Source organism: Podarcis bocagei (assembly GCF_964188305.1).
Source record: "Podarcis bocagei genome assembly, chromosome: 6".
Lineage (NCBI taxonomy): Eukaryota > Metazoa > Chordata > Lepidosauria > Squamata > Lacertidae > Podarcis > Podarcis bocagei.
This window is the reverse complement of record NC_138130.1, coordinates 56,358,638-56,375,036: the sequence shown is the minus strand read 5'-3', so window position 1 is coordinate 56,375,036 and position 16,399 is coordinate 56,358,638. Positions and strand designations below refer to the sequence as shown.

General features: G+C 38.9%; 1 long non-coding RNA gene across 1 annotated transcript; it reads right to left on the bottom strand.

Moving 5' to 3' along the window:
- Positions 1-227: 227 nt before the first annotated feature.
- LOC308589218 lies at positions 228-12,902 on the bottom strand. Its single transcript, XR_014009162.1, has 4 exons — positions 12,837-12,902; positions 12,249-12,413; positions 3,643-3,800; positions 228-1,667 (listed from the first exon to the last, which is right to left on the bottom strand). It is a non-coding gene; the product is annotated as an uncharacterized lncRNA (long non-coding RNA).
- Between the last annotated feature and the right edge of the window lie 3,497 nt (positions 12,903-16,399).

Below are 16,399 nucleotides of genomic sequence, written 5' to 3'. Positions count from 1 at the left end.
TTACATTCCAGAGACCTATTTAAAATGAACATTTCCAATAGAAAAGCAGCCATGAGAAAAGGGATCTGAAAAACCAGCATGTGTGTTCATGCTGACTGATGGACCAGGATTATTTTATTTTTCTAAATGTTTTAATAATTTCAGGTTATATGAATAAAGATATGAACATACAACACAAAAGAAGATTTTTTAAAATAATAATGCAATTATGAGTACTGACCAATAATAACAGCATACTCTTAGTTCCAAACACTGATAAACTGCCTAATTTTCTTTTTTTGCATAAACTTGCCATCTTGTTTGACTGATATAGTTTGTATGTTCTCACATGTTGGCGACTTCCCATGATTATTTTCATTCATGCACAAATGCTGTTTAAGGACACCAAAGAGCAAAACCAAAAATGTTGATGATGTTTATATGTACTACCACAGAGCCTGTACGTTTATGCTGTTTGCCTGTTAGTTCACTTAATTTATATCCTTTAATGTGTTCAAGGTGACTAATGAAGTGCAAACAAATTAATCTAAATCAATACATAGAAACTCCCTTTGTTGTAGGAAACTGATGGTGTCATGTGTCCTCAGCAATGATCCAAATAGGCAGCCATTCTTAGTTCCTTCCCCTATGACTAGAAGCTGATGTTTGTGTGCCAGTTTCAGGGTTCAGCAAATTGTTCAAAACAGGGTGGTTTTTGTGCAGTAATGAAACTTTCATGGTAGGATAAAAGTATAAAGAACACAATGATATTCACAGAATGGAAGAGACACAGAGAATGGAATGGTTCTTAAGAACGATGATGGGACAGGTATGAAAACAATGTGCTAAAAGCACTTTCCATGTAATGAAGATGGCTCAGGTGGCCTTTCCCTCTATTCAGCAAATGTAGATGTAAACCAAAGCATTCATCCCATACTTATATACATTAGGAAGACAGATTATTTTAACATCCTGCAATTCTCTGTAGACAGAGACATTCTGGCTAGAATTGACAGGTATCATTTGTATTAAGGGACAGGCAGTAATCATTCTTCTTTCAAGGGGTAGTCGTTATACAAGAATTGTTGTTGTTGTTGTTGTTATATTAAGAGAAGGAACAGCATGTTTCTATCTTTTAAAAAATCAGAAGGCAATTGTGATGAATAGTAACTCCCCATTTTGGCACAAAGCAGAGAACAGTCTTGCTTTACACTTTCCAGCCACAATTTACAGGCACACTTTCTAGGGCTGCAACATCAGTTTCTTTGGTTGTTGCTTTGCCCTGGCAAGCCATGCTCCTAGTGATTCACAACATCAGAAAAGTTTACCTAATGAAATATAGCACATATTGCAAGATAATTCATCAACAATTGGAAGATGTTTCTATACTACCTTCCCTGTACCCATACACCACTCAGGGTAGCTTGTAACAATTTTAAATCACAGTCCAATGAAAATATATTAAAATACAAAGAACAAAGCAATAAAAATACATAAATTCAACAAGAAATAAAATGCACAGTGTTAAAACCCATTTAAAAGCATCATCATCACAGGTAACAGGAAATAAGTTTATTTTCTTAAGTCCTAAGTAAATGTAGGTAATATTGTAAATCCAGATCCACCCAGTACTCATGCAAATGGAACATGTTGTCTGAGTCAGCAATCATCTCTTCACCAGTCCCAATCTGATTTCAAAACACTCAGAATTAGACGTTATCCTTAATTGCGGGGAACATTGTGTATTCTTTCCTACTAATCATATTTGTGTTCTCCTTACTTGCCTTTAGCTAGTGCCCTGGCTAAAAATACAGGATGGGTTGCAGTTTAAAGAGTGTAACAAGCAACAAGCAAATTAAAGCATTCAGTTTTCCATTCTCATTAAAAATCATTCTAAAAAGGAATGACATGCAATTCCTTTTTTCCCCCGTTCCTGTTATATATCAGCACATGGTTTCTCAATGGGTGAGATGCTCTGTAAATCATAGCATTAACTGTACTTTGCTATTTTCACTGGTTCAAAGGATGAGAAAACAGGTTATGCCATGATTCCAGTTTTATGCCCTTCTAGCACTTCATTTGTTGCAAAGGTCTCATCCCTAGTTCCCCAGTCAGCCTCTTCCGCCAGCAAATCCTGGTCTTCAGGATGCATTTATGTGATCAAAGAACCGGGTGGGTTTGTTTCCCATATTTGATTCCACATGGCCTTTGATCATGTACAACAAACTCCACTTAGGACAAAAGAAAATTATCTTAGTTGACAACACAAAGAGTTGACGCTACTGTGGCAATTGACACTGAAAACAGCTGTTACCACGGCAAATCCATAATATAACTTCATTCTAAATCAAGACTGTTTGCTATCTTTTAAAAGTATATTTCCAACACATGTTTCAGACTATGCAGCCCCTTCTTAGGAGTATTTTTAATATAATTTGTATCATGAAGCTCACAGCAGAATATTTGGTTATCCAAGACTTAATGGTTGGCCATGATGTTGTCACCTACTTCCAGGGTCTGGGCATCTCTGGGAAGTGCCAGCTCTGCCTAGGTATTCCAGGATGGATTGATGCTATACCCAAATGACTCAATGGTCCAATGGCTATTTAAAATAATTTCTCGATATATATTAGGCTGGGGCAAAATAATAATAATGTGATACTACTACTAAGAAATGTAAAAAAAAAAATCCATATCTGACCCTCAATAACTTTTGAGAGAATGAAAAGTCAACTGATTTTGCGGGACCGTTTATGCTTAAGTAAACAAATATTTACACTGACATTTAGAGAAGGAGTCTGAGTGTAAAGTGAAGATTTTTAGGACTGCTACTGATCAGATTTTATTTAATCTGTGGTATTGTGCTTTTAAATTATTGTGGTAATGGTTTATTTGTTGTTTTGTTCATGTATAAATTGTATATCATTCTGTGTTCCCTAAGGGTGGCTTCATAAATATAATGAGTAAATAAATATTGCTGGGTATTCTTCATTTGTCTTTGGATTTTATTTTACATAATGTTGGGGGGTTTTCAACTTTGCTTAAATTAGAAACCAGCAGTTTTACCAAATAATCTCAATGCATACAAAACTATAATGGCACTCCTCAAGGTAAATTGTGCTGATGTACCATGGTGCATCAAAGGTCACAGCAGAAAGTTTAAACCATTTCCCCCTTCCACTGGTTGTAAATATATATTGTGATTTGTTGATAACAAGAAAAGCATCATGCCTGCATAGATGTTTATATACTAAAATTATCTTTGCATAATAGCTGATTTCTAATTTGAACTTTTGACATGGTTTTTATTGTATGGTTTTATGTACAATTGTTGTAAACTTCTCTCATTCTTATAAACAGTGATATATAAATATTTTAATAAATAAACTAAAAATAAAAATGAATACTATATATCATGAAACAGGGGGGGAAACTAAGTTGAAAATACTTGTTCTATCAATTTCTGCAAAGCTAGCAAGAAATTCATGGTAGCTTTTAAAAAGCATAATTAAAAAACATAGTATAGAATGTTTATAATGGCACCATGTGGTAACTCTTCTCTTTCCATGTCTCTTGCATATTATATTTTAAGTCCTCTAGGTGGGTCACAAAGTGCGGCTTCTCCTAGAGCAGTGAATGGCTGCAATCGTGTGAATCACTTACTTGGAGATAATGATCCCATGAAACTTCGCTCAGAGGAAATGGTCCATGAGTTGCAATGTCTGTTCCATGGCACAATCTAATGCCACATGTAATTCTTATTTAGAAGCACCTGCTTTTTGGCTTGGTCATAGCTTCCCCATAATACCATTGTTTCTAACCTGAGTAGGAGGAGAGGAAAAAATGGAACCATTTAAAAATATTTATCAGAATTATAGCATTCAGGTCGTAATTGAAATAACTGGCTTCCCAGAAGCAGGAGATATTCAGCTTAGGATATGATGGTGATTATAAGGCCAAATCTTACATTTAATGCACTCTGCTGACTTACTGGATTTCCTTTCTATCCATCAAATTAAAGTCTGCTGTTACAATGAAATAAAACTTTTCTTACCTTGCATGTACGTCAATGGCAGGAGATCACTTTTCAAAACCTGTTTCAACTCCCTGATGACTCAGCCCCTCAGCATTTTAATGCCCACATAATGAAAGGAAGTAATCCCCCAAGTAAACAGACAAATTGCACCAAATTTATACAATAACTCTCATTTGACATGGTTTAGTATTAACCTGAGTTATGACTTCTCTCTTTTTTTGTTTACAGTTCATGACCCATTCACGCTGAAAAGTATAATCCATGGGGAAATGTTTGAGCTTAGAAAAATAGGACATTTCTAATATATATGTGTAGTGCCCTATGCAGGAATGGGACAATGATAATAGTAACCCTAACAATTATAATTTATGTCCCATTATACTCAAAGTCTCTGACACTGATTGCCTGAGCTGAGTTGCTCCGGTAACAAAACAGCTTGCTGCAAAACCAAAATGAAGACTGAATATTTTGAGAGTACCAAAATGGGCAGATCCATCCATCCCCAATGACAAGGAAAAATATTAAATGCTTTATTCTTAATATAAAACAGGCAACAAAGGAGTAGAGGTAGTTACTCAACTTTACATCAAACAAGCAAGTCTTGGAGACTAGGACAGGATAGAGCAAAATTCAATTGTTAATGCTGGTATGCCCATCCATACTCATTTTTACATAAAAATAAGTCCAATGTTTTAAATGAAAATTATTTTATTATTATTTATTAAATTTGAAGATGTATGGGCAGCATAAAAACCTGTCTTCCAGGGTAAGAGGTAAAAGGACCCCTGACCATTAGGTCCAGTCGTTCACAACTCTGGTGTTGCGGCGCTCATCTCACTTTACTGGCTGAGGGAGCCGGCGTTTGTCTTCAGACAGTTTTTCTGCGTCATGTGGCCAGCATGACTAATCCGCTTCTGGTGAACCAGAGCAGCGCACGGAAATGCCGTTTACCTTCCCGCCACAGCGGTACCTATTTATCTACTTGCACTTTGGCACGCTTTCGAACTGCTAGGTTGGCAGGGGCAGGGACCGAGCAATGGAAGCTCACCCCTTCGCAGGGATTTGAACCGCCGACCTTCTGATCGGCAAGCCCTAGGTTCTGTGGTTTAGACCACAGCGCCACCCACGTCCTTCCAGAGTAGCACAGCCTATATTACCTTCCTATCACAGCACCAGATATGTGTTGGAGGCGTAAGAGGGTTAAGCTGAGGCTGTTGTTTAATTCCAGAATTCCAGAGAGAAATTCAAGTAATTATTAAAGGAATAGCTAGTTGCCAGCTGTAACTGACCCCAATGACATTGGCTCTGGGATATGTAAAACATCAGGTTCAGAGTAATATACAAATTTTGTCCATTCATCTGCTTACAGAAGCACCTTATATTGACTGCAAAGGTTTGGAAAACTATTGAACTAATTCTTCCATTCAGCTTTATTCTTCATTGGAATCAACATTATACAAAAGAATCTCCTTTGATGGATATTATAGATATAAAATGTACTTATTTGTTATAATTGTAATCATTTTAATTGAATGAAACTGAACCTTACAATCATATTAAACCCCAGTTACAGATAGGTAGCCGTGTTGGTCTGCCATAGTCAAAATAAAAAAATTCCTTCCAGTAGCACCTTAAAGACCAACTAAGTTAGTTCTTGGTATGAGCTTTCGTGTGCATGCACACTTCTTCAGATACACTGAAACAGAAGTTGCCAGATCCTTCTATATAGTGAGAAGGTGGGGAGGGGTATTACTCAGAAGGGTGGTGGGAATGGGAGATTGGCAGATAGCTGAGATGAGCCTGTTGACGACTCTTAATGACTGCAATAGGTCTTACAGGAAAAGGCAAGGGGTGAGAAGGTGAAAAATGGCTTAGTCATGTATAACGAGATAAGAATCCAATGTCTCTGTTCAGACCAGGTCTCTCCATGGTTTTGAGTTTGGTAATGAGTTGCAATTCAGCAGCTTCTCTTTCCAGTCTATTTCTGAAATTCCTTTGTAGTAAAACAGCTACTTTGAGATCTTGTATAGAATGTTCTGGGAGATTGAAGTGTTCTCCTACTGGTTTCTCTGTTTTGTGATTCTTGATGTCAGATTTATGTCCGTTTATTCTTTGGCGTAAGGTTTGGCCTGTTTGTCCAATATAGAGAGCTGAAGGACACTGTTGGCATTTGATGGCATACACAATGTTAGACGATGAGCAATTAAATAGTCCCGAAATGGTATGTGTGATGTTGTTGGGGCCAGTAATGGTGTTGTCCGGGTGTATGTGGCAGCAAAGTTGGCATCTGGGCATCTATTAAACCCCAGTCTCTTAATGGAGGAAAATGTTACATTGAAATCAGTGATGCTTGTTTCCAAGTGTGGCATTTGCCCTCCTAGGTGTGTGACATCATATTGGGCCATAAGGAAAGGGTTAACTAAGTGTAAAATGATTAACCAATAGGAACCCAAGGGGAGGAGTTAGAGTTAGAGTTAGAGTTAGAGTTAGAGTAGGAGTTGTTAAGAGGTCAGTCTGGAGTTAGAGAAGGCAGAGGGAGGATAAGTCTGTGGGTTAGGCTAGTTTGATGTGAGAGAGTGAGAGAATCTGTTAAGAGAAGTCAGTTAAACAGTTGGGATAATCTGTAAGGAGGTATTAGGAAGGTATAGGCCAGTAAAGAAACTAAGATTAAGAAAGTGACAAGAAAAATGATCTGAAACCATAAACTTGTTAACGCTTATAAAATAAACTTGTTTATTTGATTTAATGTTAACAACTGTCTGGACTCAGTGTATACCCGAGAGAAACGGGTTGGTGGCAGCGGGGAAGCGATCACAGTGGTGGCACAGGGATCAATAGACCGTCAAATGTCCAGGGACCCTGTGTGATCGCCACACCAAGCCACAATCAGGATCCAGGCAAAGTTAAGTACATCCTATCAACTTCAGTGGGAAAGGTTTAAGTAAGTGCTCTGCCATTAGTATTAGTGGAACTTCAACAGCATAATCCTTTGCCTGCCTACTCAGAAATAAGTCCCTTTGGGTACAATAAGACTTACTCTCAGGTAGGTGTGTAAGCTGTAAGAGATCTCTCTTGTTCATAGGGAATGTGGCGAAGTAATTAGAAGCACTAAGTAAACACTAAATTGTTTCACATATTATTTACAATTTGACAGGAAGGAGGAGGAGGAAGAGAGGCAGAGAGAAGGAAAGAACGGTTTGCACCATATCCCAAGATGCCATGAACAGCCAAGTGAAACATAGATTGTCAGTCAGTTTGAAATGTTTTGAGTAATTTCCATCTTCTTTTTACAGGCCACACATTTAAGTAAGGCCCATGAAAGTCTTACAAATATTCCATATTTAGTGTAGCAGGGAGCTTTCCATTTCAGTTATTTTGTATTAATTTTTGTATTAATTCATACCCCAGCTCTAGGTTTCAAGACGGATGGCTGTATAAATAAATGATCCAAAATAAATATTGGATTAAATGAAATGTATGCTAAAACTTCAGACCCACTAAGCATAGCAGATGGAGACCACAACAGGAACTAGTACAAACTGGGCATGCTACACAAGCCAAGGAAGCAATGCCATTCAGTCTGCAGGTTTCTTCTCTTTCAGTCGCATTCCTCCCAAACATGTAGTTTGGCATGACTTCTTTCTTTCATTCTTTTTTTGCTTTATAAAATGTATTCACTACCTTTCTGTCAAAAAGGATAAGATGGCAATGTGCAATAAAACATGGCAGTATTAAAACAGTAGTCAAACAATAAACAAAACAAAATTCAGCCCAATAGTGTAAAGGGAAATGTCTGAACTAACTAAAAATAAGCTCCCAGTAAAGAAACATTCAAGTACTGAATAAACAAAAAAAAATCAAAAAGAATGGGGAAAATGTAGAGATTATCTTAAAAAGCAGTGTTCTCAGATTAATACCTGGACTTGTTTTGATTAACTTTCGCAAAACAAATTATGCTGTAAAGGTTTAAAAGAAAAAGAAAAGGGGCAGAAATGAAGTGAGAAGGAAATAGTTTACTAAATATGAAAGCAGACCCACATTGTGGACGAAGGAAGTCAACTAGAAGAAAAGAAGAAAATATGGTTATATGTTCATTATTTGTTTCGTACTTGTTTTTGGATTTTCTTTTTAAGTTTTCTTTTTTAATGTTGTGTTTGTGTTGCAATACACACACACACACTCAAGTACTGTACATAAAAAGGTCTTATCAGTCCATATAAAGCTGAGCAATGGGAAGGTTGGTGTGTGGTCCATGGACTAGTGTAGGGGTCAGCAAACTTTTTCAGCAGGGGACTGGTCCACTGTTCCTCAGACCTTGTGGGGGCCGGAATATTTTTTTTGGGGGGGTGTGAACAAATTCTGGGAATCAGCATGTTTTTACATGAGTAGAAAGTGTGTTTTTATTTAAAATGCATTTGTGGGGCATAGGAATTCATTCTTTTTCTTCTTCTTTTTTGTTCAAAATAAAGTCCGCCCCTGCCCACAAGGTCTGAGGGACAGTGGACCAGCCCCCTGCCGAAAAGGTTTGCTGACCCCCTGGTTTAATAGGTTCTCTCCATGAACAATCCATGTTGAGGTAAGCAGCAAATTCTGCACTAGTTGAGACTTTCCAACTATTTTCAAGGACGACCCATTCCAGTAATTAACCCACAAGGTTAATATGGGAATGAAAGACAAGAGGCTAGATCTGTCCGCAAAGAATGGATGCAGCAGTTTTATCTGGTAAAGGGCACTCTTTGTCGCAGCAACAATCTGTTCATCCAGGAGTAATGCTGGGTCCAAGAGCATTCACTTTCTTTCAGACATGTAGCTATACACATACAGGTGCAAATCTGATTTTTCAAGATGATTACTCCATTTATAGTTAAGGACATCTCCTTCAAACCATGTGAACATTTATTGTGTGGAATTCCCTCCCCTCTGAGATCTGTCTGGCATCAACTTTGTTTTCATTTTGACACCAGGTTAAGTCCTGGTTATTTGCTCAAGTGTTCAGAAATTGTTGATCTTACAACTTTATTGATTGCTGATTGCATTTCAAGATTAGTTCATGGTTTTCTCTGCTCTGGATTTTATTTTATTTTATTTTTAAAAACTGTCATTGTCATTTTAATTGTTTGTGTGCCCTGTCCTGAGATCACAGGGCAAGTTGTAAATATCTTGACTAAAATAAATAAACTGGTTGAAGCTGTTATGTAGATATGTCGTTGCAGTACAAGTACAATTCTCTGAGAATAACACAAGGGCAGCTTCCCAGAGAATTGTGTCCCTAGTTTTCAGACGTCATCACATTTTCAGAAAACATTCAGCTCCCTAGAAACTTCTTGGAATTGGTTAGGACACAAGCCTCATTTGTACTTTTCTCTTTTTGAACTTGCTTCCTCCACTCTACCCCTCTTTCTTTCTTTATTTTTTCCACAATCCTCATGAGAAAAGAGAGATGAGTCATCACAAAAAGGGACATCTCTTTCCCTCAAGTATTGCATGTAAAGACACATGCATGGTATGGCAATGACCTCAAGTGGCTTCTTTCTAGCATCACATGATGTGAGTTCACTAGTAACAGCTTGAAAAAGCACCAGCCATATAATTATGTAAATCAGATCAACAGCTTTCATAAGACTAAATGTTGCCAATAGATCATTCTGTCCATAACATAACATGTTTAATATGTCTTTGGTCACACTGGTTATATTATGTTAGGTTTATCAAAACTGATTCGAATTTAAAATAGCACTCTGTTAAAACTGAAGATTTTGCCACTGTAATGGGAAGCTATAGTGATGGTTTCTGCTCTCCTAAAGCTCTTTGAGATACTTTTGCCACCATTTGCTGAAACTACATAAATGAAATAGACCGTTAGAAGGGTGATTTAACGTTAGTGGCTTATGTGTAGATTCAAATGTGGTTTTTGTAAAAATTTAGTTTTGCTGACTTCAGATCTAAGATTTAACACTACCTAAAGCCTGGAATAGTTCAAAGGCTGCTAGACTGAGCAATGGATTTGGAACGAAGTCAAAAATCCAGATGGGATGAAGCCAGACCACTAGTAATTGATTCCAAGTACTTGGTGTAGCAAACTCAAAAGATGTCTCACACTTCTCACTATCATGAACATTTGATAGCCAAACTCACTAAGGACACTGCACCTTTTCTAATGGCAGCGAAGATATATGGCACCCACCAAATACACATGTTCATCTGTGGCATAATGTATTTTCTCTGCTACATTACTGGAGGGGTGGGAGAAGGAGTCTCTTTTTCTAATTGTACTTGCAAAGTTATGTAAAAATTCGATTTTTAAGAAATAACTGTTTGAAAAATAAGTAATGACATTGCAGTCTTCAAGTCAACCTGATACCTATTGTTTAAAGCTTTTTATTCAGCTTCATCTGACTTGTACAACAAAAGATATCAATTCATGCTTTCTGCAGTTACATTCCTTTAATTTAACTTTGCTGCTAAAAAGGCAAGGATAATCCAAAACATATTATCAGAGAATAGCAAATAAGCAAATCGAGTTATTTTTCTTTGTTATTTAAAGCAGGTTTACAGGCAACAGCCTGATACACAGCTATCCAAATATACTTAGAATAGAAGGAATTTCCATTTGCACTTTAAAACTGAATCTATTCTTTTAACAAACACACACACAAATTCAGAAGAGTTTTGGTGAGTTTTGCTAGGCAGGAAATCCATTATGGAAGCATGGATGCATTTCCACCAAAATAGAGAGTCCTAAAGTACAGTGGTACCTCGGGTTACATATGCTTCAGGTTACAGACGCTTCAGGTTACAGACTCTGCTAACCCAGAAATAGTACCTCGGATTAAGAACTTTGCTTCAGGATGAGAACAGAAATCGTGCTCCAGCGGCGCGGCAGCAACAGGAGGCCCCATTAGCTAAAGTGGTGCTTCAAGTTAAGAACAGTTTCAGGTTAAGAACGGACCTCTGGAATGAATTAAGTACTTAACCCGAGGTACCACTGTATGTGATGTTTTTGTAGTTCATTGTTGTAGAAGTCTTCTTCCGAAACAGAGCCTATGTAGTTACAAATTCTTGATAGGGTGCAGGTAGAAGCCAACTTCCCCATTTCTCATTTCCTACTCTTATCCTTTCTGTATGTACTTCAGTCCCAGAATATTGTGGATTCTAGAAGGCAAGTGCCACTCATAAATAAGAAACATTGTTTTTAGTATGATGGCAGCTAAGCAGCAATGGTGAGGTCTTCTGGCCATCACTAACATGTGCCATATGGTTCAGAATCACCCAGAAAGCTCAGTTTAATAGGAACTCGGGATCTAACTCACCGGGAGCAAGTTACATAAATGCCACATTCCAAAAGCATGTTTTCATTGATATTATGTGTCTGCATGTTTGACATACAATATTCCCTCTTTTCTTTATATCCACAGGGTTTGTTAGTTTAAGGCGGTACCCAGAGGGCAGCTTTCTTAATGCATGATTTAGCACTGTTGCACTTAAGTAAGAAGGGGAAATCCTTCAAGGCAGAGGTACCTTCTTGCATTCATTCTCTCTCCACTGACCCACTAGCACCTGATATGTCATCTGGATTAGCAAATTTACATGGGACTTGCAGATCCCAGGGCCATTCCACACATTCATGGCAGCAAACATAGGTTTGACATAGAATGGGTATATAGACACGGACACCACTCTCTTGGCTGAGAATAAGTGTAGTTTTAAGAACTTTCTCAGTGAATGTTAGGGAAAATGTTTGTTTGTTTGAGAATTTACTCCTAGCTTTAGTGTTGGTGTATGTGCTGCTGATGCTATGGACATACATATGATCACATTGCAGACTGAGAACATTACACACACCCTATAGTCATGGGAGAGAGAGAGAGAGAGAGAGAGAGAGAGAGAGAGAGAGAGAGAGAGAGAGAGAGATCTGGAAATTTAATTCCCCCTCCTCACTCTCAGAAACAAGAGAAGGTTTTAGATCTGAATGAAGGACAAAAACATAAAACATTTGCAAGAAACAACCAAGAAAGATGACCCAAATTCAAAGCATTATCTTTGTCTTAAACAAACAAACCAAAACAGAGAAATTGTGAATTGCAAAATTTTTAATACCCGTCATCCTCCTTGGCTTCACTCAATTTTGTTTAAAACACTCTTCCATTTCCTTCTAGTTGTGAGGGTGGGAGATGGGGAGGGGCCTCACAAGTGGAGTAGCCTAGGGCCTCTCTTCATCTAAATCCGGGCCTACCTGTGGATAATCCTGATGCCTTTGCATTCCCAATGACGTTACCAGACGTTACCAGAAGTATAACGGGGTCCCAAAAGGGCTCCTAATTTCACTTGAGAACAGGCAAGCTATTTTCTGAATTTCGGAAAATGGCTCTCAGTTAGCTGGAGCAAATTTTAAATCAAGCTGAAGCAAGATGAAAGCAAAAAGTCACCATCCACCTTTATGCTGACCCACCTTTGCTACCCCACCACCTGATACTGGTGGGCCCCCTGCTGGGGTATACACTTCAAAAACAATATCTGTAACCTAAAAGCCAGATTTACTGAATTAGTTTCACTAGCAGGAGCTAGCACTAGGAGCCCGGCTACTGCAATGGGGCTTCCTCCATCTCCTTCTTTCATGTTCCCCATCAAATGGTTTGGGGGGTCAATAGAACCCCAGAACAGTGTGAAGGAGGAAGAGCGGGGAGAGTGTTACCTCAGACAAGCACTGATAGCGCAATCTCCTTAATGCTACTTTGAATTCCACCCTCTGTCTGGAAACATTTTAAGATATTGTGCTAAAATATATGTTATTACTCAGAAAACAGAAATCTGCATAACTAACCTTGGAGCACAATTGTTACTTAAGGCTCTTTCGGATAATTCTTCCCCATTCTGTCATTTGCTCTGCTTTTACTTTAGGTGTTGTGCCTCAACCTAGGGTTGTCAGTGACAATAAACTACTACAGGTACGCTATATTATTATTATCTATAACCACGAGAGCCAGGGGCAATTCTGTACTGGCACAGTTAATTGAAGACTGAGATCTCTTACATAATATATAGTCTTGGCAAGCACCACAAAAAGACTCGCAGAGAGTGGAGAGGTGTGGAACAATTTCAAAACTGATGTCTGCATCTCATCAGTTATACTATTTACGGCAAGAAAGGAAAATTTACCAGAAGAAAAAGACCTGGGCTGCAATCCATATCAACACATTGCCATGCTGAAAAATATTCAGGAGAAATCTAGAATCAGTCAGAAAGCTGGACATCAACATGTTTCTTTCCTTTTCTAAGCGTTGGTTTAACGTAAGTACAATGAGTAAATGCATTTCCCCCCCTACTTTGGCTAAATGACTTGCATAAAACGGTGCCTGAAAAAAGCATAATAAAATCATCTAATATTGTAGAGTTGGAATGGACCACAACAGTCATCTAGTCCAACCCCTACAGTCCTTTCCATCTTTCAAAAATATTTTAGTCTGATTATGAAATCATTGCACAGCTCCAAATAGCAATGGCATTTGTTTGCTTCAGGTGATTGGTCTCCTTGGTGGGGGGGGGGGGGATATACAATCAATAAAATCTTATGTGTGTCCATAAGGATTTCCTGGGCAAAGTCCTCTGGTTGCCCATTTTTCCATCTGGACCTGCTTACCTGAAAATTAAGCAAATATCAATAGACAATTATAATGACAGGAATAGAAGTGGGTCCCAAAAACACAGATCTCAGGAGACAAATGCCCAAAGGTGCATCTTCAGCAAGGTATAAAGCATTTCTATATTGTTCATTTCATTGAGATGCTTGTTGTTAGCATCTATCTGCCTCAAGACACAATAGAGTGTGCCTCGGGGGGAGTCAAACCACTGGAGAATCACAGTGCCTGCTGTGGATGTAGAAATTGGTGACTCATAACTGCTGCCTCCTGTGTTGTTTTTGCTGCATTAGGAGCACCAAAGTAAACTCTCCAGAGCACAAGCTTGGACAGTGTGTCATCTGGGCTTCCCGGATGACATGACCCCACTCTCAGCTTCACTGATGTAGTCCAAAGGAAAGCAGAGCAATTCATTTGGCACCAGCTTGGCAGCAGGATTTGCCAGAAGGAGGTATATAAGATGCCAGCTAACTGTCATGGGGACTTCACTCCAGATTTGTGTAGGGTTCACTCTTTAACCTTTTCTTCTCCCAAAGATATCCCACTAAACAGAGGGTATGAATTTTATCTCAGGGTTTACTCCCACAGACTTACTCATGAATGAGTATAGCCATAAGACAGCCAAGGTTTGGGATCAGAGTTCTCCTAGATAAGCTATCTTCCCAGGTTGATGGGCCCCATCTGTCCCTCATTATCCTATATAGCATATCCAGTAGGTGCCTTCTTGGCTGTTGGACCCACTATTGGTCTTGTCCACTCAATCCTCCAGAACCTGTATTTATATACAGAGCAAGTCCCAAACTTGCTGAGCGTTTGGGACCCATCAGCTACCCTCACCTGGTTTAGCCAGCCAGTCGAAGCCATTTCCTGGGCTGTGGCTGCTGTCACATGCTCACAGCTTTTAGGAGCCACAGGTCATGCTATGCCTGGACAAATAAGAGGATTCTGTTTCCAAGGATACATTTTCAATATCAAGGAAGTGTCAGAGAAGGGAAACCAGACTGGAAATTCAGACTGGAAACAACTCATTTGTAACTTTGTGTTCATTGTCTCATTTTAGTTTCTTTCACTCAGTTTACGCACACCAATTTTTTCCTAAGTACATCTAAATTTAGTATAGGTCAATAAAAGCTCTAGGTTTTGTTTCAAAATAGCAAAGGTAAATCTAATTTATTGTTGTCCCTGATCTGCTGTTAGAGGGATTCTTTCTGAAGTTGAAAGAAGAGGGAGAAATGCTGGCTGTTGCCTTGATGTAAGAGGTGGACAGAAAATTAATTTCTCCAAATCTGTTTTGTAGATTAAGAAATAAAATTGAAATTTCTGAAAAACTTGGTTGAAACCTTTAGACATTACTGTTTATGAGGGACTGCTTCTAGAAGAGCAAAACCACCACAACTAAAAATATTCACTTCTCAGCTACTTAATTGCATATATCATACATTCATTCAAAGGAACAGTAAGCCTCTCCTCCTCCAAGAGGGGAGGTGTTGTGGGTGGGACACGATTTCTGCATCACACAGGGCGCGTTACGCCCCCTGCCCCACTCACCTGGCTGGCGCACCACGCCCACAGGTAAGTAACCAACCGGGCGGCTTGGAGGGGGCGTGGTTTGGAGTTTAACTTACTGCTGTGCCAGCCATTCCGCCTCATTTTCCACCTTCTCGTCGCGAGTCAGCTTGGAATCAGCTAGGAGTCATCCAAAATCATCCATATTGCACTCACAAGCATCTGCTTCCCAAGAATCAGTCAAGACAAACTTACTGGTTCAACTCCAGCCTGCATCTCTGCTGGTGTCTGTCCAGACATCCACCAATGTACTGCTTCCTGACTTCTTGTAGCTGGGATATGGTAGCTGGGTAGCTGAACCCATAACCTATTGGGAATCTCAGGTACGATACAAACGCAGTGGAAGTTGCTTCCAGTATCAGTCACCCCATGGAAACAGCTTTAGGTCCATATGGTTTATTGTTGCAAAAGACAAGCCTCAGTAAAATAGTTCTGGACATAATTATATACAGCTTGTAGGTTTTTGCAGATACAGATTTAGGCAGATACATACAAGTTCAGATTCATACATTAATCACAAATATATCGTTGGAGCAGTGGGATATTACCGGAGCAACTGCCTTGGCTGACCTTGGACCTGTGATTTAATCATCCATTGGATGATTTACATTCATGAAGGAAATTAACCCCTTCCCAGGTCCAGTTACTATGCTATTCCCACTCTCAGAAGTGTGGGGAATGACATCCCAGCAGGGCGTTTCTCTATGTTAGCCCATAAATTGTGGAACTCTGTCCCTACATAGGTGTGTTTAGCATCTTCTTTGTATAGCTTTCTATATACACTGAGAACACACCTCTATACCCTGGCCTTTGGCAGTTCAAGGTATTTTGTTGTGTGAGACCTAGTTATTTTGCTGAATTTATCCTGTTCTGTTCTGTTCTGCCTGGAGTGGTTTTACTTGTTTTTATAATTCTAATGATGGGGGTCATTGTTTTGATAAAATTAATAATAAGAATACCTTTATTGTCAATGTACAACCTGTGTACAATGGAATTAAACAAGCCTCCCTCCCCCCACCCAAACACTCAATCACATTGAACTCTGTGTGCTTATCGCTCAACACACCACCTTGCAAGTCAATTGCACTATGTTATTTTCCGTTCAACAGCCTAACAGCCCACGGATAGAAGCTATTTTTTAGCCTGTTGGTACGGCTGATTATACTTCTATATCTCCTGCCCA